The following is a 24,192-nucleotide window of genomic DNA, read 5'->3' as shown; positions in this document are numbered from 1 at the left end:
CCACCCTGCTTTGCTGATAGTAATTGTTATTTTTTGTCTTTTGGTTCACCACTTCCGCATTCATTCCCTGATTGGTGGTCCATTCGGAGGGCATTTGAAGCATCGGCAGCTAGGGCGAACACGCATCGGTTTGATTGTTGTTTGTTCAAACGGCTAGAACATTATTTTTCCCGTGTGCTACGCGTTGGGGCTGCAGTTAGGTATCTGGGTTTGAATTGAAACGTCTCTCCATTCGCCATCTCCACCCGATATTGGGGTCGATGGGGTCGAATTGCACGCGGTTAAACCATGCGAACGGAAGCGCTTCAGCTGAAAGTGGTAAAACAATTTAATTTCCTTCAAAAGTCAATCAAAAATCAACTCCCGTTTGATGTGGTAAGCGCCCGAGTGCCCTCCCCCCTCCGCAAAGTGCTATCTCCCACGTAAATGGGATTGAATGTAATGTTATGTGTGTGTGTGCGAGTGTGTGGGCGCCTCCATCCACCCGCCTCGCGCTGAACGTGGGAAAAAGCGGTAAAAAAAGGGATCCCTTCCATTTTCCCATTCCGGAACCGGAATAAAAGGATTAAGAGATCCAATCGGAAGCTTTTCGCAGCATTGCCCGGTTTCAAAAACCACCTTTTGATCGAGAACCCGAAAAAAGGGAAGGTGAAATACAAACGAAAAACAGCAGCCAAAGAGTTAAGTGTGAGGTAATAAATATGTATAAAACTTGAGAGCAGCTGTGTAAGCGACAGGGAAAGAGAAAGAAAGAGAGAGGGGAAAACCGTTCGTTCCGCTGATCAAAAGTGGCTGCTCCCTGCCGAACGAGGACAATAAATATTTATCATCAAACTGTGAAAATGGCTTGTAAAACCGGTGTGTTGGCAAGCCGAGTAATGGCAAGCTTCCCACGTGTAGCAGCAAGCTCATTTTGAAATGTCGCCGATGGTTTTATTTTCAGCGGGAGCACACTTAAACAACCATTTGAATAAAGAAATACGTATCAGGGAATGAAATAATTGAGCTTGTCTCATGTCTTGCATTACAAACGCTTGAAAGGGGGAAAAACTCTATGAATGGGAAATGCGTTTCGCCATTAAGTTGTCGAGCGTTACATCGAGCACCGCCCAGAAAGGAGGAAAACAAAATGGAAGCAAGGAAAACCTTGTGGAAACCCCATTTGCTTTGCTCTCGTCTCATCTCTCCCTGCCCAATCAATCGGCTGATAAGAAGTGCTACTGATTTCGCCCCTTGGAGTGAAAAGTTCATCTTCGTCTTTTGTCGAGGCAGTCGAGCAGTTGCTTGGAAGGAGCAAGGTGTAAGGTCTTTTGAATGTCTGTGAAGTGATAATCACGCCGGACGGTCCAAATGGAGTTTCAATTGGCCCCAGCGCTGCAATGGGTCAATCTGATCGAACGTATTGCACGGAAAATGGAGACTGATGGGAAGAAGGGATTGAACGTGACTGCACAGTAGTGCAGAAGTAGTGGACATAATAATGTGGGCATTATTTTTAGGCAATTGAAATTGGAGAGTGGAGTGTTTTCGATTTTCTTCTCGGTTTTTGTGTCATTCACTAGGAAGGTTTGAACTTATTTTTCTGAATTATTTATTTTTGAATTTTTTCTGAATTTTAATTTTTTTGTTTTGTATTGTAAACCTTCAGCATTGTTGTTTAGCAGTTGAGTTATTTTCTGTTTTTTTTTTTGCGTTTATCATTGTTCTACTGATTTTTGTTTTCACTCAATCACATAACAATTTTGTATTTTTTGAACATTTACATTTTTTTGTTTCTTTGTTTTGTTTTAGATTCAGCTCAGATATCAATTTACTTTCCTTTTAAGAAAAACTGGTTATGTTCTTGTGTATTTGTTATTTTTTCAAATGTGTTTTAAATTGTGTTTTTTTTTCGATTTATTTTTATCTCTTTTGTTTTGATTATTACAACGTCTCGTTAGTTTTTCAAGCTCCTTTTCAAACGATTTGTTTTATTGTGTTGCATTTCGGTATTTTATTATTAATAAAATATCTTTTATATAATTTTACTTTTATATCTAAATTCTTTGTTGAAGAATTGTTCGTTTGATATTTTCAAAACATTTTAAGGAAAGTATGAAATATGACAACGTATATATATGGTATTATATTCCTATTGTCATGTGTTACCCCATGCATCGACCAGTTCCAGGAATAATGGCAACCAAAAGCACTTTGTTTAAATTCTCGAAATGCAATGAAAGGTTTGTTATTTTTAGTTTTCAAATTAGTTTTTAAACTAATTTTATTTAGTACATATAAGTTCTATTTTTGCTCTTACATGATACTACTGTGCAACTCGGACGTCGACAAATGTCCTGCAAACGAACGGTGGCTGATGTAGGCCAACTGAAATGAACTGAACTAGTAGTGAGTGTTTCAAACACTGCCAACGACAGTGACACCAGCTCCAGCTCCGTTTCTCATCCCATTCTTCCCCTTGAAGTTGTCCGTAAATCGAAAGACGGCAAGATTTTGCCTAGAAATAATTCCGTACCGACGCAGCCAGAGTAGCAAACTCATTAGCGCAAATGCTTTCCTATCCCGACACAAACCCGACGGCATACATCTTCGGTAAACATCATTTAGATGATGCGCGATAAAGCATTCCGATGCGAAGCCCAGGGCGGGTGGGGCTGTTTGGCCGGCACTGAGCACTGGGATCGAAGCCGTTCGAAAATTTATGCACAGCGCGCGAAAGGTAAAATTGAGTATCCTTTTTCCAATTTTCTCGAATTGCTTTCGTTCATTGACCACCGCCGTCGGGTCCATCGGCTACGTTCCGGTTGATTTTTGCGCCGTTGGCCAGAGCAGAGGCATACACAGCACCTTTTTTTTGCAGAAAAAGGGTTGCGAGATTTTGGCGAGCACATTAGAATACCCGAAATTATAAATGCACCATTATGAAGCGATACTCTTATGGGAAGAGGGTTATGCGAGAGGGATACTTTTTTTTCTTCTAACACGTCCATTTCGTTTCTTTGATTTGCGTTCTCTCTGTTTCGCGAAAAAGCAGAGCGGATCGTCACGGATTCAGGCATCAATAATAAATGAGGTACGGTTTATAGGGGTATCGATACAGATTCATGGAAGGATCGGGTTGACCTGAATGTTTTTTTTTGTGCGACGATGGGGAGTTTTTATTTACGGATAGGTTTGTCAAACATTGCGTGCGCGAGCTTAGAGAAGCGAATGAAGCACGCAACGGTAAATCTTGGATCTTGTGCCATAGATAATAATTTCGGAGAAAACATCTCTATGTGTAGCGCAAGAAATGGTTTGATTTCTAGGGACCCGTTTGATATGCTTTTCGATGGAGTAAAAGTAGAACAATATATCTAATTTTGCGTGTTTGGGATGGGCGTTGGATTGCGCTCCAGGGTGCTTTTTAGGATTTATTGAACCGTTTGACTCAAATTGAAATGCAAAAAGAACAAAATAATTCTTGAATGTATAAGATTTTACAGCTTAAAATTATACGGTCAATTTAAATAATAATAAAGAATGATGAAAACATTTTTTAACAGCATTGTCGAACATTTTTAATCCTAGCAATTGAATACCACAAATGTGCATCCCAATATAAAACTAAAAATATATTTTCCTGAAGCATTTTTTGATCGAACAAGACGTCCCTTCATTATAGTTTTTTTTGCAATTTTATTTTAATTTTAAGCTTTCTTTGTCGTAGTAAGATCACATTTTTCATTCATTTATTTCAGCTTATTTTATATAGAAGATATAGAAATAAAATCCAAATTCTTTTTATCTATTATTATATTCAAAAATCTTGTATCTTGTATCTTGTAGTAAGGTTCCAACAGTGATAATCAGAGATGATACTCAGAATGGTTGGTGTGACCAATACATGCTTTATGACATTTTTACGACCATCGTTTGGTCAGTCACTATGTCACGATTTTTTTACTGTGATCAGCTCTGACATATCACTGACATAGTCATGACAAATTCCGGCTGAAACAAAAAAAAATGTCAGCGTTACAAGCTCTACTGTGATGACCAGACATGAGACTCAAACAGTTGGTGTGACCATTACATGCTTGGTGACATTGTGTGCAACCGACTCTTGGTCAATCACTTGGTTGCGACATTTTCAGTCGGTGAACATTGCGATGGTATTGGGAGATATGCGATGCTTGCAAGTGTTTTCATGAGACATAATGAGCATGTTTTCTCGCTCTCTTTGTCCCTACAGACAATTAAAACAGGCAGAGGGAGAAAGCATGCTCATTTTGTGGTTAGAGCCCACGCGCCAAGTGTATTTCAAGAATGTCGTGATTATCGCCGACAAAAATGTCGTGACCAAGAGAGTGACCAAGAGTTGGGTGCTAATCAAAATGTCACCAAGCATGTGATTGATTCTCCAACTGTTTGAGTATGGTCACTGATCATCTCAGTTGTGTACGTGATGTGATTTGAGCTTCGTTTCAGTCATGAGTGTTGATGACTGAAACAGTGGCATTTGGCAGCATTGTTCACAGCCAGACAAAAATCATGATTATGCTTGGGACGGTATTGAGCTAAGCTTGTCAGTCAGAGTATCGCGTTGGACTCAAGTATTAACAGGTCGCATTCAGCATGTCATGACGCACTTTAATTGCCTGTCAGCAATAAGCATCAAGCTACCACGAATATGTTTATTGTTTTTGTTGGTGATAATCTCGTGATACTCATGACATTTTGCAGCACTGGTCTTAATGTAATGATTTTTTTTATTAATTATTGATTTATTGTTTTATTTTGCTCATTATTGTGTGCAGTAATATAATAAAGTATGATATTCATCTTAAATTTCTTATTAATCTGCTTAATAGTAGTGTATGCTTAGCTTTTAATTTTCATTAAATGTTAGTTTTAATCAAGTTTATAAAATGTTTACGTCCTCTTTTTAATCCTAGCTTTGTTCATCAAGTCAGTTTTTTACCGGAAATTTTTATGTTTTAGTCTATTAATTGAATACACTAGTTATGAATTGGAGTAAAAATGAACTTGTTTGTTCGATTTACTAATCCAATCTGCTTCAATTCTACAATTATCACTAGCTTTACTTAATGCTTACAATGACTCACGAATCCCGATCTAATTATTATTGTCAAGCTGTTATTAGTATTGATAATATGTTATAGTGGTTTTCTCAATTTTCTTACCTATATCATTACTTAAGATAATAATATTTTATTTTATGTACACAATTTGTTCTGTATATATTCCTTAAATCCTCAAACCAATAAAAACGCTCACTTTCTAAAACATGGATGTGTATTTTGAAGTCATTTTTCGTAATTATATTTTCTACTACTGTTCTTAAAGATAGAGGGTGAAGCTGCTAAAAGCACGTCATGTTATTATTTTGCCCACATACACCGTCTTTCACCGTCTTCCTGCTATCTTTAATCATTACATTTTATGTTGTACGCGATCCAACACGGAAAACACGATACGAACGATACTTTCATTGAAACCCTTCCGCTTCGCAATCCATTATCCAAACCCTACATACACTCAATATCAAACGCACCATCTGACGTACCCACGCCACCCGTTGCATTCGCATTGGGCACGAGGATTTACGAGCTTCTGCTTTTCGACAAGCTAATTTCCTTGGCAATTATTATGCAAATTTATTGTTCTTATTAAATCCTTTCGGGCCTCCCCACACGGTTCGGCACGCTGGTTTACAAGCACAGGCAAAACACATGCACCCAATGGGGTTTTGTGTACGCTTGCCCGTACAAAAAGGGAACCCTTTCTATTGAAGCAAGTGAATACAACGAAAAAAAAAGCAACCAAATCACCAATTTCACTTCATCGACCGGTTGCCGCTGAAATGCAGGGAAATGGTACCGCACTACGAAAATTGGTCGCTTACCGGTTTGAAGAATTGGAGGTTTATTCGTGGGTTTCTGCTTATTTTTTTTTCAAACTGCCTTTGTGCCGGGAGTGAAAATTTATCGCATTCCATCGCCGATAAACGCTCGTCCCGATTGGCGTAATGGTTTTTAAGGTCCTTTGGGAACGATTGGAAGCGTTGGGCTTCTTTTGCTCGAGAAAGTGCAAACGGGTGCTTGGTGGGTGGGAAAGAAAGGCGGAGCACAGAGGATCGACCGTATTTCAAACGTTTTTCCAAACGTTACTGCGTTTTATTGGCACGCTGTCGGAAGGGGGGAAAAACCGCCTTTGTCGAGCGTCGAGCAGTAATGTACGCGGGTAGAAGCATTTTTTCGGCGGTTTTAAACAAATCCGCTCCCCAAAAATCGAACGCTTTTACTTGCATGTCGACCCGCGTGCCACTTTGCACCAGCGCCGAATTTACAGCCGTTTGGCCGTTCAAAAGTGGAGAATTGAATTTAACTTCCCACTGCTTCGAGCAGGGAAACTATCTTCCACTTGCCAGCGTGCAGGGGTGAAATGTACGACCGGGGGTTGAAATTGAAGGCCACCCTGCCGCCGTTCACACCGTTCCGCACTTGCCGGTGGATGTTGGCTAAAGTCGTAAGCCGGAAGTCGACTCGATTTGCGAAACGCTTAAGCGACTGTCGGATGGGTAGGATGTCTGGGAAAGCAGTGTGTGCGTGTGTGTGTGTGTGTGTGTGTGTGTGGGACTAGCACAAAGTCGGAAGGATTCCGGCAAACGACTAGCGGAACATCGGAGTCTAGACTGGTATTAAATGCAATAAATTTTCAGCGATTTGATTAAATCATTTGATACCCGAGGTACGGTTTTTGGGGTTAGGAGAAACGCTTATTTGACCAGTTGTACCGAGCGGATTGTACAGTGCTTCAAGGGAGGAAAATACAGAAACAAAAACAAATTTTTAATGGAAATTTGGTTTTCTTTCCAACCAACTCCAGCACAGTTGCTGAGTTATTAAGTAATGTTTGTTGTTAAATGTTTTATTTTAATAGGAGACTAATCGATCAAAGATATTCAGTATCTAATGTGAGTGTTTTTTTTTTTGTGTTCAGCACTGTCACAGACAACTCTTACGCAGGGAACAAATGAGACAGAATTGATAAAGTGAGAAAACGCTATAAGGCGATAGTTTGAAACTAAAGATAAGCTCCTGTTCCGGTGTCTAGTGCATGTTGCAGTCTGCGCCACGTTTCCTTCTTGAAGCGTCATCTCCGTTGCTCCCTGTGTGTGTGTGTGTATTGGAAGAGGCAAGAGTTTCGAGTTGGTAATTTGCACTAATAGGCTCAGCAAAAGACAGCACTCCACTCCGGGGCCCGGGCAGTTCCATAAGACACCGGCACAAGGACGGGTTGCAGTCTACGGGTGCACAAACGGAAAGCGAAAGATAATTTTCCGACAGATGTCATTGCCGTTGGTCGTGGAGCTTGGAAATCGTGCTGCAGCCCAGAGCTGGTGAAATGGATGGATTTTCTCGTTCATCGTTCCCACTTTTGGTGCGATGTTTATTTAAAGATATGCACGGATACGGATGCAAATCTGCAAGTGGTAAAACCCGATAATGGGCCGCCTGCTCGATTTATGATGTCCGATTAAGGTTGGACGGTGCCGGACGCTGGTCGCTGGGATGCGTGTGTTAGGGAAAACCTCATTGCAAGGGAAGTATTGTAAGGAGTGAAGAATCAAGTTAGAGCACGGAAGAATTATGTAGTGCGAAAGAGTACCAGGGGGGTTAATGTGGCTTTGGGAAATATTATCGACACTTTAGTAAGCGCTGCTGATCAATAATTCATTTGCATAAGTGGATCGGTTAGTCAGGGTATTAGGCCTGTGCTGTAAATCTTTCGTGCGATAATGGATGTATTATATAATGCCATTCCAGTGTGGTTTACTAAAAACGATGTGTACCCTCTACATCCTGAACCTAAGAAAGTCTTTGTTTACAGTATGACTTTTTAAAGCATAACATAAATGATAAAGAAGCCTCTTGTTCCTATTTGGCTTAACAAGCGTTGTCGGTCAAGGCATGTCTGTACCACTAGTGCACTTGGCTTTCAGTGTCCTACTGATTACACATATCAGTATTAATCAGTCCTGCGGTTCATTTGATGCTTGAACCCATATGTTGTTAAGTCATATGAGTTGACCGTTGTACTACCAGACCGGTCCGTTTTCATTCTTGTAAATGATGAAGTAGACTCATCAAAATCCTTCAATTAGATAAAAAGCTTCAAAAATGTGCCAGTAAACTAGACGAATTTGTTTTTAAGTCTTGCATTTGACGCCTTGTACTATGAAATTGATTAAAGGCGTCCCCCGAGTTACAGCCCCCTTGAGTTTCGACGGTTCGCAGATAAGACGATTTTGATTTTGACAGTTAAAATTTGTCATTGAGAATAAATTGATGTATTTTTTTGGAATTTCAGTGCTGATAACCATTTCACACACATTTCCAAAGATTTCACAACTACCAGATCTTGAATATCTATATAATGTAAATTATTTTAAATAAAATATACGATATCACACAATCTGACTTTTTAACATCGGTTATAAAGTTTGAATTCACAGGCATTCGACGTACGAATATTTCGACTCACGCATTGCTTTGGGACATTTTTTCGATCCCAAATACAGTCGTGTCTCGGGGGACACCTGTACTTGCTTCATTTAGTCCACTAGTTATTGGCAACACAGACTTACTTTTGGTAATACGGTTGATTATTTTATTTTGAAAATCCTATACCATATCTTATTCAAATAGAAAACTATTGAAATTCATACAAGAATTATCGTTCTGCTTGTAATAATGTATTTGTTGGAACCTTATAACAGTAGCACAGGATGGTTCTAAATAGTGTTGGGTAAATCTGATTCTGATTCATGAATCTAATTGAATCGATGAAATGATTCTGAATCTCGATTTCAACGAATCTTCAAACTCAAAGATTCATGAATCTCCAAAGATTCTAGGATCTCCAAGGATTCTGGATCTCGAAAGATTCATGAATCTCGAAAGATGTATATATCACAAAAGATTTACGAATCTCAAGGGATTTATGAATTTCAAGCTATTCATAAATCTCCATAGATTCATAGAACATGAGCTTTTCATTATTCTTCTTCTTCGAACATCGAATCACTCATCATCCAAGATTCAAATGAATGAATCTGAACGAAAGATTCATGAAACCCAACACTACTTCCAACGACCTGTCAATAATATCGTTAGGAAGAGACAAAAGATGAAAACAGAGGAGAAAAAGAGAGGGAAGATGCAACAAAATAGGGCTCGAAAGACAAACCGCGGGATTATTACAAAATAATTAGCGGAATGAGGAGACCATTTTTTTTGGCAACATCTTACGAGTAAACTAAAACTATTAAAGTGTTCGGCATTACATTATTTTACCGCTTCGTATTCTAACAGTGGGGCCCTTTCCGTTTGAAGTTCGTAGGCTGAAATTTCAGCCTGTCAGCTGTTTGCATTGTATAGCAGTTTTCGAGCAGCTATCTAAGTGAGTATAATGTACAGGTGGGCTTATCCCAAGGTGTATGAATTTAGAAGGCTGATTTTTATCGCTTCTGTTTCTGAATGAAGATTGTAAGAGTGTCTAGAGTATTCGTTAGGCATCCAAAAAGCTTGTTCGAACAAAAGTTCCTGTCAAAAAGTGTTATTCAAAATTGGTTATAAAAAAACATGCTATAAGACCACCTAGACTACATACACTTTGATTCTGGATTCCATAATCAGATCATCAGATGCACCTTGGGATAAATGTAAACACCACCTTATTTTGCCATTTTTCCAACAGGTACTCGAATCTAATTCGAATCTAAGAAGATCCAAGACTAGAATCGTGAAGGGCCCCAGCGTTATTGATTAAAGACATTCCATGTCACATAGCAGTGCGGTACATATGGATGATTCCTTTTCAACAAAGAAAGTGTTATGAGATGTATCAAATATGCATTAACAATTTAAACAGAACTCAAAGGGAGAGAAATTAACAGCTTTCCATAATCAATTACTCCCAAATGAAACCTATCAACATCATGTTGTATTGCTTAAATGATACTGTATTTTACTAACTGCCCTGCAGGCTTTTCATTTCATTTTTTTTTGCTTTTTACACGTTGCAACAATTGATGCTGGGGTTGACCATACCATCGAAATAATTTGCCATTTTTCACACCTATCAAATAAAGATAAATGCTCAACAGTGGAGATTAACAACACAGAAACAGCGCCACTTTGTGCCACGCCTGATAATGCGCCTGATTTGACGATAAACTCATCAATAACTTAAACAATGTTCCCATTATGGCCCGAAGCAAGCCACAAACTGCTCGCTGTTCATGCTTCCCAAATGGACCAGCGCGCAGCATATTCGAGTCAATTGCAGCTGTGAACGTCAGCTTTTGGAAGGTGTTATTGTTACAAATAAAAAACCGTCCAGGAATGGATAATGGGCCTCCTGTAGCGAAAACGAAGCTCATTCGGTGAAACAATGTCAGGCATGATAACAACAAAGCATGGAAGGGATGGCGATTTTAAATCAGCGTACACGAAGCGCTAGTTGAATTTAGCTCTTTTTGAATCCAAAATATAAACGTTTATTCTGTACATTGTTACAAGTTAAGGGCTAAAGATATTTGCAAAATAGTAATATATACTAATAAACCTACCAATTGAATAGCGAACACAGTTTTACTTCAAGTTTTGAGTAGTTTTTGTACTGAATTAAATAAAAGAAGTGCAGGCTTAAACTTTGCTAGATTCCTCTAACGGGGTGCAATTACACTAGTCCTCTACGCTTAGTGTAACTTGACTTTTACCGCTAACAATTATCGTGCACGGTTCGTATAGAGTGCGAGCCTTGTTGACTAGATAGTTGCCCTGAAGGTGTGTGCTGACAAATGTGATTTTAGTAAACAGGACCTGTGTGGCTGTACCATTGAAATTGCAACAAAGATGAAGTACAGGTTGAAAAAGAACACAAAACTGCAATAGCAGTTGGGTGGATGGTAGCAGGCATGGCTCGTGGGTGAAGAATCGCTTAAAACGTTTTTTTTATTTCACACTCGCCGCTATCACATCCACGCTGGTTAATGTTTATGTTAATGGTTTTTCTACATTTTCACTGAAAACTGTTTTATCATCCTTTCCCGCTGGGAACGTTACTGTTTGTTCGGTTGTTCGTGGAAAACGGCTGCTGTTGCAAATGTGTATGGAGTTTTCCATTGTAAGCTAATTTGACGTAAAACGATTTTAAATTGTGTCACTTTAAACTACTGGACTCGCCAATTTTTCACCGCTCCGCTGTTCGAGGTTTTCATGATAATCTTTAAATGGCGCGCCATGATTTCAGTAAGGCAATGGTTGTTTGCCTTTTCACACAGCCTGCTACCCAAAAAGGGATAAATGAATGTGTGGTTTTAAAATGATGGTAAGTGTTGTCTATTTATTACCGTTGGCTCGCTGCCCAGAGCGGTATAGCGCGCAGCGAAACGACCGAACAAAATAGTATCAATTTGTATGTAGATTATGGGTGTATTTTTCTTTCTCTTTTCCACCCCATTCTGCCCTTGTTGGTACGATGATGGATGTAATCGCAATTGAAATTGATGCGTTGATCTTAAATTATTTTCAATTAAAATTGCTATCCAGCGTGGATAGGAGATGGGGTCGTTGGGTGTACGCTGTTGCTTGCGAAAGGAAGTGTTGTGTAATATGAGAATTTTAAAATGGGTGTAGAGAGTAAGGTTTTATACCTGTTTTATTCATATGTACAATTTTAACTAGAAATTCTGTGATTTTAACTTCAATTCTATGATAAGTTATGGCACAGTTATGTATCCTTAAAGAACTAAACCAACATAACATTGACTATAAAGCCAGACCTGCTTTAAACAATACAACGATAATAGCTGTGACACATTTGCGAACCATTTCTACGGTAATTTGAAAATCGATTTTTCTAGCATACAGGGATTCCCCAAGGAGTTTTGGTTGTTTCCCGATTTTTTTAGTTGCCTCCCATATTTGTTTGGTGTGTCTACACGATGTTTTGGGCGTTTCCCAGATTTTGTTAGTTCAATTGTATTGGTGTCAAATGAGACGATAGCAATAAATCGTGGGAACGAACCAAAAATCTATGAGAAGCGATGAATAAATTGTGAGACGATCCCAAGAATCGACCAGTAGATCGTAGAAAACCCTGTAATGCTTTATCAACAACTTCCACGAGAACCATCGTACTTGTTGTGAAGTAATAACTTGGGAAAACAAAATGATTAATGCCAATATCGTTTGTGTATGGCTTGGAAAAGTGAAACAATCTAAACTGGAGACTATTTATGTTTTAGTGATCATCCACACAAAAAACCGTGATGATCGAAGAATGCATCGAAGATGACGTAACGACTTTCAAGCTAAACCTGATTACAGCATAGTCCTTCATGTACGGGGCCTATCAATATCGAGTTCTAAGTACATAGGTCAAATTTAATGTAGAAGAATCAGATGCTAATCCCATAGCGGTACTTAAACTGATTATTAATCCATAATGGCCCTGGATCAAATCCTAATTCCATATTGTTTCTGGAACTGATCATAAATCCATACTGGTCCTGGAACTAAACATGAACCTTTACCAGTTCTTGAGCTGATCTTAAACTTATGCCGGTCCTGAAAACAACTATTTTGGATCTTGAAACTGATACTGAACCTGAATAGATTCTGGAACTGATACTGAGCCGGTCCTGAAACCGAAATCGAATTCATTTCGGTGTTATACCAACCCTCGAACTGATACTGATTGCACAATCGGTACCGAACCTGGAATAATAATCTAATCCATAGGAAATAGAGAACAAGTTGTAACTCATGTTATGTAGTAACAACGAAAGACCTTGAAGATTTCGATCATCCTTGATCTGATCCATGAAACGTTCAATGGCCAACATGCAATGGTCAGCATGGTCAGGATACCATTAGAGCTTCTCTAATCTGAGAACTCTCCAATTTGAAAACCTCTCTTATTTGAAAGTCCCTTTTTTGAAAAAAGAGGGCTTTCAAATAAGAGAGTGTTGATTGTATTCCATTATGTGATCTTCTTCTACAGTTGTTGTGTATTAATGATTTGAAAAATCTCGTTATTTGTTGCAATCCATTCAGTCTTCGTTTTTATTCGTAGTATCTAACTCTAAGGATAAATAATATGAAAGTCATAAGGTTTTGATTCGCAGTCAATATAATTCTCCCATTATTTTCAATCAGTTTTCATATTATTGGTACTCTGGAGATTCAAAAAACAGCAAGTTAAAAAAATTCTTTAAAATCGTACGAACAATTTAATTTGTTTTTTTCAACAATGAAAAGCTTGATTTTAAATTCATAACAAACTTCTTCGAGGTACACGGTCCACAGTCCATGCTCGCGATCGTCAATTCAATCGCTGCTCTCGAACAAACATAACAGGTCTTGAATTGAAGCGAACAGAACAGATTGCTTCCCGCATCCCAACACCACAAAGCCCATCGTTGGATGAAAAGAATCGAGCAGTACGTGGCCCAAGCGACATCCTTCGCACACAGGGACTGCCGCAACCGAGTGGAATGATTTGCTATTATATTTCTGCCCGGCTATTGCACGTGAACACTTTATGCTGCTGCTGCTGCTGCTGCTGCATAAATAATATCAAATTTCAAGGCCTGGTCTAATATTTGACGTACAATTAATTTAGCTGAATGAAGAGCCCTGCGAACACGGCAATGCAGAAAGCTTCCGCTGGTTGTGTGTGTGTGTGTGTGTGTGTGTGTGTGTGTGTGTGGGGTTTTTTTTTAATTTATTTGTCATCGCTCTTTCGTCGCTTCACATGAATAGAAAGACAGTTAGGCACCGCGGGTACCGGAGGGTAAGAATAAGAGACGTGCGCTTGAGAAAGCAAAAAAAAAGAAGAAGCTTGTTTTCAATTTCTTGCACTAGTTTCGCCGCGAGGTTGGCCCGCGAAAAATGGGCGGAAATCCGTACGCGCCTAAAAGCAATCTCGAGAGATTAACGCGTAAAGGATACGCAAAGGAAGTCCCAGCTTTTTTTTATTGTTGGTTGTGGCATGTGTGTTTGTGTGTGTAAAGAAAGAAAGGGCAAACAGCGCTTTGTTCGATGGCATTGTGTGATGAAATGTTCGTGTGTTTATTTTTGGTTTCTTTCTTGCTGTTTTTGGCAGTGTTCTGTTTTTAACGGAAAGAAAAATTTCATTTTCAATTCAAAAAACAGCGCACAAATTTAATTTAATTTCCCCACTTTAAAACATTAATCTATTTTTATGATCCAATTTCTATGCGCTTTTTTATTTGCATCGCTTGTTAGAGAGCATTGCAACGAGACGACAACGGATGCGGAGAAAGAAGGTACAATTTGTCAACGAAACATAGTGTGGGAAGCGTGGCCCTTGTGCGTGATGGAAACGACTCACAAGTTAGTGTCACTGCGAGAATGAAAGAGAGACAGAGAGAGAGAGTGCTAGAGAGGTAAGGGCTGATTTGCATATCAGCGTCAAACGTGCGCTCTCTGTGCCGGTACAGAGGCAAAGAAAGGACTCGGGAGGCCTCGCCTGGTGACAAAAGAAAAGCCATCACAGCCATGATAACGAACGCGTGTGGAACTGTATGCAGCACGGTTTCACGATACAAGATACACAAGCGTGAAGGTGGAGCAGGCCCGGGCGCATAATTATGCACTCTTCGGCACGTACGCGCCCGGTCACTGAAGGGATGGGTAGTGCTAGTAGCTAGTAGCTTTTCCCCTTTACATAGAGACACTTTGCGCACACATGCCCCTGGGTGGACTCTCGCACAGGACCTGCCACTTGCCACGCTGCGCGTGTGGTGAATGAGGAAATGCTTCCGAGTGAAATATGATAATTGACAGGATGTGGCTCACGACGCGGGACAGTGGACGGCTGGCCCGGGATGGTCCGCGCACCCGGTCCTGTACGGTTCGATGTTCGTCAGCACGTTCCGGGCCTTGTTTGTTGTTTTGGTCGCCGGGGGACTGGGCGGAGGAGAGGATTGCGGTGGCGCAAAGGGGGGTACAGGGAAGAAGGGTCCTTTCCCAAGCTCGCCGCCGTCGTCGTCGTTGTCATCGCTGCACTGATTAAAGCTTCACAGGCGGCGGCCGATCTTTATCGTGCCCGGTTCCGGGATTTACATTGTTGCGCTGTAACAACGTGTTCGAGGACTAATAAGCTTGTTCGACATGATGAGCTTTTCTGCGCGATAGGTTTCAGGTTTTGCGAGAGCGTACTGATCGACTGGTGGATCCCGGCAGGTGGGTTGCCTTGGGTGGATAATCGGAAGTGGGTTAGCTTTTAGTGGGTGAACTTAATTATGCGGCAGGTTGCATTTACGTAAGCTGAGCAACATTCGGGATGTCGGTGGTTTTCAGCTGAGCGATTGGTTGTGTATACGGTAACAATTTGAAATCGGATATGTGTACAGTTCAGAATTTATGTGTGAGCTTACTGTTGCCAGCGATCGGTTTTGATTAGTTGTTGTAGTTGCTTAATTAGTTGCATTCAAAGAAATTGATCTAGTGCACTGAAAGTTTGTTAGTTATATGTTGCAATTTTAGAGAAAAAATATGAACTGTTTTACGCACTAGTTTATTGGGGCCTTCGCCGTTTGAAATTCGTAGGCTGAAATTTCAGCCTGTCATCTGTTTGCATTGTACAGCAGTTTTCGAGCAGCTATCTAAGTGAGTATAATATACAGGTGGGCTTATCCCAAGGTGTATGAATTTAGAAGGCTGATTTTTATCGCTTCTGCTTCTGAATGAAAATTGTAAGAGTGTTTTGAGTATTCGTCAAGCCTCCTGTTGTTACATGTGTAACAGTATGTGAGTAGCTTTATTTAGACTTTCTTAGAACTGTCATTTCGCGTATGGATTTTCGCCGATCAGTTTAAAAATTAGTCTTTCTTCTTTGGAATCACTTTAGCTACTGCCTCGATGGCGCCTTTTTGTTCAACAGCTGATCTATGTTGAACCCGTTTGACCCTGCTTAACGACCTTAGCCGAACTTATTTCTAATTGGCCCTAAATTCGCTAATATAGTTGTCTCATATTAAGGGTTACCTTTCTGCCCTTGTCTATCCTGCAGCGCCATCTGATGTTTTCACAATAAATTATTCGAGCTATCCTTGACAGCTCGTTGTTTCCATAATTATGTTAACATTCATGTTAATGTTAATGCTAACATTCGCTTGGTATAATCCGCACGAGGTCAATATCGTGCCAACACTTCCAGAAAGCTCTTTGGAGCAAAAGTTTTCACTCGTTCTGTCAAAAAGTGATTTTCAAAATTGGTTATAAAAAAAATGCTATGAGACCACCTGGACTAGATTCACTTTGATTCTAGATTCCACCACCTGATCTCTTCAATGCACCTTGGGATAAATGTAAACAACATCGTGTTTTGCCATTTTTTCGAGCAGGTACTCGAATCTAATTCTAGCTTTGAAGCTACAATAATCTAGACTGAAAATTGCTGGCTAGTTTTGTGTGGTTTTGTATGAAATGTTGACATGATTTCAGCCTCCAACTGTCAAACTCCATACAAAAAACTAACTAGAATCGTGAAGGCCCTCATTATTAGATTTTTGTTACTATCGCTTGGTTTGAGTCTGGTTTGAGCCACGCTTTATCTGATCTATCAGAAAGCATAAGTTTTACTGATTATTTACCTGCTCCTGCTGGTGCAAGTATATTCTATAGCCTATCATGTCATCTTTATTCATGCTTCCTAAATGTAATTGTTTCACACAAGTGCACAGTCGAGGTCATAGCTACGGGGAGGTCGTCTCGAATGAGAATCAATTCCGTCCAGCCTTGTCTAATTAGTATTGTAGATCTCCACGTCTCACCAAAAACTTATAGGATATGATTTCTTCCAATAATAGTAAATCAAGATAGTAAATTTCATCTCATAAACGTGATAGACTATCATTAGCCATATTTTTATGATTCACTTGCTGAAGAGCTTTGGTAATTCCTGAACATGCGGTCGTTTACAGTGATACTGAGTATATTCGAATAAAGCATTTCCAATTCTATACAATGTTGATTCAATAATTTTAATAAAAAAAATACTTGTTACTGTCAATTTATGAATATAATTAAATTTGTATTAGATTTGTGATGAAGAATAGTTCCGATGTTGAATCCGGTGGGTTTGATACACTGACTCACCAACCGTGTCCCATTTTCAGAGAAAAAATCTTCACACAAAACGAGTTTTTATGTCATGAACCACCACTTTGTCCTCCCATTACTGGGTTAATCATTTCTAGCAGTTAGATTTTATCACACGAAAATTCACACATTTGTCAAACCCATCTCGAGAGGGCACGCGCCCACACTTATCCCAGCACGGGCGGGAGAAGCAGTGCAGTTTCACTTTGAACGGCTGCCAGTTTACAGGACACGGGACACCCATCACGTGGATGTGGAATCGTTTTACGGGCTTTTGAGCCTACTGAAAGGAGATTTTGCTTCTTTTTTTTTTTGGCTGAGGACGTGCACTCACAACGTAGCCTGGCACGTAGCCTATGCGATTAGGTGCAATGATTTGTGATATGGGCAATCGTTTGTTCACCGGAGGTCAATCGGGGGTAGCTGCTATCCTTCCCATTTTCATGGGTCGCGATAAAATGCGCACCATATTCTTTCATGGGGAATGGGCAGTGAAATGCGATGGATGGAAGAAATGGTCCGAGAAACCCTTTTCAAACTGCCGGACCGAAAAAGTGTCCGAAGCAAATAGCAGCACCAGCAGCAGCAGCAGCAACAACAGAAAAGGGTAAATGTATAGCAATTTCTCGGCCAAACATTGACACCGAAACTGTCCGTCATGTTTGATGGTGGTGCGCTGACGTTGCGTTTCAAAAAAATGGGTGCCCAAAAGCTCCCGCAAAACCTCCGGGTCTGACCGTGCTAGGGGCGGTTATTTCTGGAAAGTCACCTAGACGACAGACCTGGGCAAGAAAATGGAGCACCATGATCAGTCGTATTTGGCTGCAATAAAGCTCAGTGGTATGGGCCAGGCGGAGGGAAAAGCATTCCATAAAGGCTTTCGAAGAAGCTCATCGAGGAAATGAAGGTGAAATAAAATGCCATAAATCTGTCGCCCCGGTCGGCTCGGTAGATGTCGAAACATTAATCATACACCCCATTTCTGTGAGGAACTGCTGCCGGACCAACCGTACCGGGGAAGCTATTTTATCACCTCGCCAGAGAGGGAGCGAGTGTGGAGCGAAATTTGGGGAGTAATAGAATGTTTTCTGCTTTTCTTTTCATTTTGATGTGTATGGGTCTTTTGTACTGTTTTTTTTTTCATTTTCGCATGCAAGGCGCCTCCTCGCATGTTTATGGGGCATAGGAAATATTAATGTTGAAATTGAGTTGGGACGAATTTCCTGTCACATTGCTGGAAGAAGCTATAGGACACTGGGAATTAAACCAGAATAGACAACTCTACGTTTATGTCGTCAGTTCAACTGGTTGGTTGGAGCAAAATACTTACATGAATTTGTGGCACTACTTCGGTTTAAACTCAAAACAGTTTTATCGTATAATACATTACAGGGGTTTTCAGGAGTTCTCATAGCTGTGGGACACTTTATTGGCTCTTTCTTAAGTCCTAATGTTATGGGAATTGGAATCTATAGCACCCTGGTTGGACCAATCCAATAGGAATTTCCAAGGAGCTTGTCCAACAAGGGTGACATAGTGTCCAATTTCCATCATTTGAAGTTCACTTCACATAAACAAGAGTCAAGTAAGTGTCCCACAACTATGAGAACCCGCGGAAAACCCTGTAACATAGCAACACCAATTTGGTACATTGAATAATACGATTAGATCTTAGCGATTAGCCTCTATAGGTCCTACTGAATATGATATAGGACCACCTTTACCGCAATACAAAAAATGAACTGTCGACAATCGTTTCTGATTCGTTTGACATCTATAAACGTAAATTTGATTTTATAAGGTGTTAAATTGTCGAGTTTAGAAGCACTATTTGATTTGATCATCAAGAATTTTAAATCGTGAAGAAGTGTCTAGATTCACAAATCTGTATTCATACAATCTTTCAGGAATGATGAACAGTGAAGTTGTAAATAGATATCTACTAATCGTTGCAAAACTTGGTGAATCCCAAAAAGAGCATTGTTTCGGATTATTTTTACCATTTAGGCGTTAAGCTTTTATACATCGAGAGACAACAAGGAGATCACAAGGCTCAAAGTATCTATAAACACGAAAATCAATAGTTAAGAATTCAAACATACATCACCCAGTGTGTTATAATTTGTGATTTTTGCCCTAGTTTGATGTGTTTACAAGGTACATCAACTAACCCTTTTAGCAATCGGCACAAAAATGTTTGTGTAAGAGGGCTTAGCTACTAAAAATCACATCAGTCTTGGTAAAACAACACGTGAAAATGTTGCACTTCCTTATCACACATGTCCTGCGCTATAGCCTATGAATGATATTTACTAACCAATTTGCACTGACATGATACAAATGTTAATCAGTGTTCGAATACACTGCTTCATTCAATTCGAGAATATGTAATCTAGCATTCTAAAACACGATAGCCATCTGTTTAGACCGTACGAGCAACGCACAAGGCAAAAGTCATTCCCGTTCCGGCGCTTTGCATAATTGATGAGCCGGAATGAGCACCGGTGTAAATCCAGTTGCCGTCATGATCCTGGGCTACGCCCAGATTATGGTTCCGCGTGCTGACGCGGTGTGTTCATATCGTACGCCTGTCAACTTTTAATGTACAACAGATGTACCTGTACAGTTGAGCGCCGGCACACGGTGCGACGGTGCATTCGGTGCAGTAACCAGTGGGAACACGCTGATGACACGTAGTAGCGTACACCTCACGGACGGCCCCGGCAATCAACCGATTGATTAGGCAAACTGCCACCTGTAGTCATTGGGGTTGGGGGGCGCGACGCCGGATGGCCGGAGGAAGATTATTGGCGCTCGCTAAACAGTCGGCCGGATCGAGCCTAATTGAATTTCCATTTTATAACAAATTAATTAAAATTCAATACTATAAGCCTACTTAATAACATTTATGCATTAGCGAGTTATGCCTGACGGCTCGTTCGGAATAGCTAATGATGCACTTTGCGTCGTCGTGCAGTCCGTGTTTGCAGTCGCAGCCGCTTCTTCACGTACCATTTACATAGCGGCAGTTTAGCAGGGCGTCGTCACGCATTCATCATTCGCAGGTTCCGGTTATCTGGTTCCGGCGGGGGAAGGAAGTTAAATGCATTCGTGGGAGAAATGCGATACCGTGACTGTAGTGCAGCAGCAAACCGATACATCTCTTGTATTTATCGTGTTCTGCCATGAAGCCTACATGTTACGCGCGCAGTTACGTTAAGTCAATCCTGGACAGCTTTCGTCAGCAAACAACATCGCATCCACCGTTGTGTCTCCATTGCTCACCTTAGTCCTAGCTTCGTGTGCTTTATGGGACAGGCTTTTCGCGGAATGTGTCAGCTCAGGCAATGTCCCTACTCATCAGCCCTGACGTTGGGCGTCATTAGTGTCGGTTCAGTGAGTTGTAAAATGTATGACCGTGCACCGAGCGACTGGCATGAATCAATCGTATTTATCACTCTGCCCCCATTTAAACGGTTGCATGGACCCGCGCTGGTGCATGTGCGTAATTTTATTTGTTCATTATTATGGGGCAGTACAGCCACATTTTACACCTAGACGCGTGCTAATTTTCGAACCATAACCAAGCTTCTTAATGTAAAGTGCGTTCAGGTGTTGCGTAGCTAAAGCACAACGATAACGGGCGTCGGCCGGCAAAGTAAAGTAATGAAATTATCGTTTGTCCTGTTTTCGATTAAATCGGCGATTGGAGATTGTGTTGCTTTCATTTTATGCTGATTTGGAAACGATCCGATAATTGCTGGGTGTCTGGGTAATTGAGCAGTACGCCGTTGAAGGAAGTTGGCTAGGAAGTTTGGCGGTTTTAATAGGCAGTTAAATGGTTCGTTTAATGTGCTGTAGATCATTTAATTGAACTGACTGCTAATTTTGATCGTACAAAGTGTTGAGTTTGCTGGTACTATCATTAAAATTAGCATGGAATGGTTATTTTGAATAAACTTTTTTAGGGTTTTTTTTTATGCGAGAAGCTATGAGTAAAAATATGAATTAAAATGACTTCGACTGGATTGTAAGGCATGGAGGATACCTAGCCTGATGAAGTGTAGTAGCCCAAAATTGCCCTCTGCTGGGAATCTCAGGAAGCAACATGAAGGTCACTTATTTGGCCTGTGGTTTTGAGTTGCTGATTTGATTTTATAATTCGTGTTGAACAATTCCAATTGTCTTTCGTTGACATATTTAGCTGTACAACGGTTTTTGTGAAGCTTTTGTATGGCTTGACTCAAATGGAGTGTTTTTTTTTGTGCAAAGTTTTGATAGTAATGCAAAGTTTAATATGTAATGAACCACAAAAACGGGAAGAAATTGAAAGAAAGGAATAATCAATTTCCTTTTAGGCAGTAAAAAGTGTTCCAATAAGAATTTAATATCTAATAACCAAGAAAACATCTAAATTTTATGCCTGTTGAAAATTTCTCTTTAACGACCGTTGTAGGAAATAGTGATTGAAGTCTCCTTGATATTTGTTTTTAATAACAATTTAAAATCAAATTCAAACCAAACTGGTGTAAACGATTGTTCAGAATGGTCATTTTCGACTAGCAATGCTCCTGTAATATGTATGTTGGTCTAATATTACTTTGAAAGCAATTTATCACAGACAACCAATAAATTTAAGCACCAAAACTTTGAATATCCCGCTAAAGAATACTCAAACCCGATATGCTTATCTTAAGCCAACGAAACTTCAGGTGCAATTTAAATTGGTTCATCGTACCAATTTTCTTTGCCAAAGGGAAAAAAAGGAAAAAACACACACACACACCCTATCCATCATCATTTTTCTTAATCGTGTTGCAATTTTTCGAATCGCATTTGCGTCCCACCCTTAAATTGCATGATAAATGAGCAGGGATAATAGAATGTTGAAGACGACATTACGGTGGGCAGTGGCAGTAAAATCTGTCGTCATCACGCTAATGGGCATGCCAGCGTCATGCCTTCGTCGTACACGGAGCCTACACCCCATGCGCCCCTTTTTTTGTTCCCCCATCGTGGATGGGTTTGAAGATTGGTATCAGCGTCTAAATGCTGCTGTTGCAGCACTTTTACGAGTTGTAAGGGAAATTATCGTTAGATTCCTGCCGGGGACATTTGGAGAGCGTCGATTTCGACAGTTGCCATTCCCTGGAGGATACAGCCGCACGTTACGTTACCCGGCTCAGTCGGTTGCGGGCAGAATGTGCATCGAGAATTGTACCAAGAAGGTCGGGATGGGTTACGGAGTTCCCACCGGGATTAGAACCGAAGTCGTTAGGTGAGCGCGGCAAACCAACTGCCGGATAGACACGATAGGAGGTGAAGAAAAAAAAACGAGTATCCTTTTGACTAAAACACTCAACGGTACGGGGAACAAACCCCCGCCCCATTTCGAATTGATATTCCCAACGGGGTGTCCCAACACCCCGGCGGCGGTGACGGCGACGGCGCCGACGGCTCCGGCACTACCGGGAAATGCGCATTAGCAAGTTTCGGGGCGCTAATTACGGTAACGCGCAAACGGTAGAAATTATTTTTAATTAATTCTCCTGCCCTTTTTCTGGTCCGAGCGTAATTCGTCGACAAGCTTTTGAAGTTTGTGGAAAATATGGGGCTCACGGTTCCAGGAACAGAAGAGAGAAAGAGAGAGAGATAGAGGGAGAAGAAAAAAAAACAACACAGTGAACCATCAACTGGGAGGAACTTTTTACGACCCCTCGCGTGCGCATACCGGTTGGTGATGGAATTGTTATTAATATTCATCCTAGGTGTCCGCCAGTGGCACGTTTCAGCGCACCGGTTTCGCTCGGGAGGTTTATTTTTTATGTACATTTTGCTTTGTGAAAATTATTAGTGCGATATTGTAACAGACTGGTGAGCTGATCAGATAAATTTTTGACGAAGCGAACCCAGCACGGGCAGCTAATGGAAAACGAGAAGCTTTCGGTGAAGCACGAAATTGGATATGCATTTATGTCACCATCGTCACCCCTTGCCCGATGTTTATTATGGAAACGCGCGTGCAACTCTATTTCCATTTGTGGCATACTTAATCATTCTAGTGAACCATCACAAATGAATTAAAATAGTTGGAATACACACAAAAAAACTACTTCTCTCGTAACTCTTTTGAACTGGCTGCCCTCAGTGGCTCTTCGTTTCACATTCAATAAAAAATATTTTCCACCGATTGGTTCCAGAACAGAGCAGAGTGATGCTACCACCACCATAACCTCAGCCAGAAATTTATTCGATCGTTCTCTCATTTCGAACCATCCCGATACATCCGATGAAAGCAAGATCAGAAAGTCAAAAGCCGCCCCGTAATAAAAGCGATGCGCGCCGCGATACCGCTCTGGCTGGCTCATTTGATAAGATTTATTCTAACTAATTAAGGCACTTCATTATTGTTTTGTTGGTGCCGCGGCGGCTCTGTCTTTTTTGGGAGTCTTCAAACTTTGGTGTTCCCTCTAAACGGATTACGATTGCTGGGTTTCCAAACAGACGCATCGATTAAGGACGGCGCGGTTATCGGCTTTTGTTTTGCTGTGTGTATCGGCAGTTCGTGGTTTATGATTATGAGTTATCTTATCGTTTGGCGGTAAATTATTCCCAGCCCCAAAACGGGAGAGGGCGAAGGAATTAGCGGGGTGACAGAGTGAAATTGAAGCAGTTTTGCTCTCTCCGTATGTGATAGTAGGGTAATGTGATAAAAAAAGAGCTGTCGTCCTTAATTTAAGTGTTATTGTTAAATTATTCTTGATGAATTAAGGGTACTAATTAAGTTGAAGAATAAAAAAAAACTTTTATTTTGAAACCGTATTACTGTAAGGCATTCAACAGGATGTTTGTTTCTATTGTTTTGATTATCTGTTTTAGTTTTTATCAGGTCTATTGAGCTCTTTTGAAAGGGTCAAAAAGCTAAGTAGTTTATTTCTAATTAGACAATTGCTCAAATCGTCAATTTTCTAACTGTAAATATACAATT

This window comes from Anopheles merus, chromosome 3L (genome assembly GCF_017562075.2).
Source record: "Anopheles merus strain MAF chromosome 3L, AmerM5.1, whole genome shotgun sequence".
NCBI classification, from domain to species: Eukaryota; Metazoa; Arthropoda; class Insecta; order Diptera; family Culicidae; genus Anopheles; species Anopheles merus.
The sequence above is the reverse complement of the archived record's forward strand: the minus strand, read 5'-3'. Positions refer to the sequence as shown.